General features: G+C 38.6%; 1 pseudogene; it reads right to left on the reverse strand.

The window, feature by feature from the left end:
* Positions 1 to 250: 250 nt before the first annotated feature.
* LOC132275546 (small nucleolar RNA R71) lies at positions 251 to 349 on the reverse strand (annotated as a pseudogene).
* Positions 350 to 2,417: the final 2,068 nt, after the last annotated feature.

Here is a 2,417-nt window from a genome sequence, read left to right on the forward strand (position 1 = left end):
CTAACTATCATGGACTTCCAAGTGAAGAACCTTACAAGCATTTAGATGAGTTTCTTGAAGTATGTTCCACCGTGAGATGCACGGACATGCCGGAAGAGGTCTTAAGGCTTAAAATTTTTCTATTCACCCTTAAAGACAAAGAAAAATATTGGTTTAACAATCTTAGGCCTTTTTTAATAACTTCTTGGGCAGAAATACAACAAGAGTTCTTGAAGAAGTACCATCCAGTTTCTAAGACCAATGCCATGAGAACCTCAATTCGAGATTTTTCACACGGGGATGGGGAAACGTTCCATGAGGCATGGGAAAGATTTAATGAATTTCTTAGGAAGTGTCCACATCATGACATTCCCAAATGGCAATTAGTTCAATATTTTGTTGAGAGTTTATCTGATAATTACAAGGGCATGGTTGATGCTTCCATGGGTGGCTCTTACATTGATAGGCATGAGGATGACGTGTGGCGTCTTTATGAGAGCATGAGTGAAAATTCTTTGCATCGAACTTTATCTTCTAAGAATGGTAGGAATTCAAGTGGAAGGAAGAGTGTTGACTTACATCAAGTTGACCATTCCAATGAAATAGCCACCGAGATGAAATCCTTATCTCAAAGGTTTGATCAATTCTTGATCAACCAAAACTCGGCAACTCAAGTATCTTCCTTCCCTAAACATTCCCATCATGCATCCAATAAATCATGTATAACTTATTCAAGTGTCTTGCATTCTACTTTTAATTGTCCCTATGGACATGTGCAAAATGACAACCATGAGCAAGCCAATGCTATTTTTGCTAACCAAGGGAACAATCCCTGTGGCAATCACTATAATCCTAGTTGGAGGAATCACCCAAATTTCTCTTGGAGAAACCAAGGGGAAGGCTCAAACCCTTCCCAAGGTAGTTTTCAAGGAAAGTACATTCCACCTCAAGGATATAGACCATATCAATCACAAGGAAATCAATTTTCTAATTCTCATTTTCCTAATCAACCATCATATTCTCAAGGAAATTCTAGGAGTCCCGCTTTTGAAGAGAAAGTTTTGACCGCTCTAGGCACTCTAGAGGCGAACACTCAATTGCTTCATTCTCATTCTCAATCCATTGCTAAGCTAGAAACCCAAGTAGGGCAAATAGCTAGTACTTTAAATGCTAAAGAGAAAGGGAAAATGCCTTTGAATGCCCCACCAAAGCAACAATGTGTTATGGAGACTCATTCCTCATTGGAAAGTCCTATAATAGAGCATGTCAACGCCGTGACAATCTTGAGAAGTGGGAGAATCATTGACAACCAAGTAGGTGTGTCCAATGAAGAGAGTGAACCGGTGCAACCCAAAGTTGACACTCGTCCCATTTCACATTTTATTCCTCTTTCATTCCATATGAATGATCATTCAAATGAGAAAGTGTCAAAAAGTGATTTGAAAAGTGAGTTCAAAACTGATTTGAAAGATGAATCAAAGCATGATTTGAAAAATGATTTGAAAAATTCCTGTGTTGATGATGTTTCAAAGAAGGTTTTTCAAAAAGTTTTTAAGCCAAGAGCTCCATTTCCGGATGCCTTGAAAGGATCCATTTATCTTGATAAGCAAAAGATAAAGACAAATGAAATCATTGATGTGTTTAGGCAAGTGAAGGTTAACCTTCCACTTTTGGATGCAATCAAACAAATTCCAGCTTATGCCAAGTTTTTAAAAGATCTTTGCACCCAAAAGAGGAAGAACAATAGCCAAGCACCTAGGAAAGTGGTCTTGACCGAGCAAGTGAGCTCTGTTTTGCAACATAACACTCTTCCAAAGTTCAAAAACCCCGGTTCACCTACTACATCTTGTGTCATTGGTGACCATGTCATTAATCGGGCTCTTCTAGACTTAGGAGCAAGTGTTAATCTTCTTCCATACTCGATATATGTTAAATTAGGCTTAGGAGACTTGAAACCGACGTCGGTGGTTTTGTAATTTGCCGACCGATCAATCAAAAAGCATAGGGGTATCATTGAGGACGTATTGATTAAGATTGATAAATTTCTCTTCCCCGTTGATTTCATTGTCATTGACACGGAACCGGTCCCGAATCCTAAAAGCCAAATTCCCATTATCCTTGGCTGTCCTTTCTTAGCAACTGCGAATGCCAACATTAATTGTAGGACGGGGATAAGGAAGATCTCATTTGGCCACATGAAGGTGAAGTTGAATATCTTCAATCCAACCCCGAATTCATTTGACAAGCATGAAGAAGTGAATGTTGTAGAGAAATGTCATGCTAATAAATGTGAAGGAATAGAGTCTTTGCTTGAAACCAAAATTTCAAAAGGGTTATCTTCAACCCGGAATTTGAAAAAAGTTATTTCAAAATCTTGTTTTGAAAGGGCATGGAAGCCCAAAGATCACATTGAAAAAGGACCAACAAGTTCCTTTGAG

Source organism: Cornus florida, unplaced genomic scaffold, assembly GCF_030987335.1.
Source record: "Cornus florida cultivar Cherokee Brave unplaced genomic scaffold, ASM3098733v1 CherokeeBrave_3.0.0_Hap2_Chr09, whole genome shotgun sequence".
NCBI classification, from domain to species: Eukaryota; Viridiplantae; Streptophyta; class Magnoliopsida; order Cornales; family Cornaceae; genus Cornus; species Cornus florida.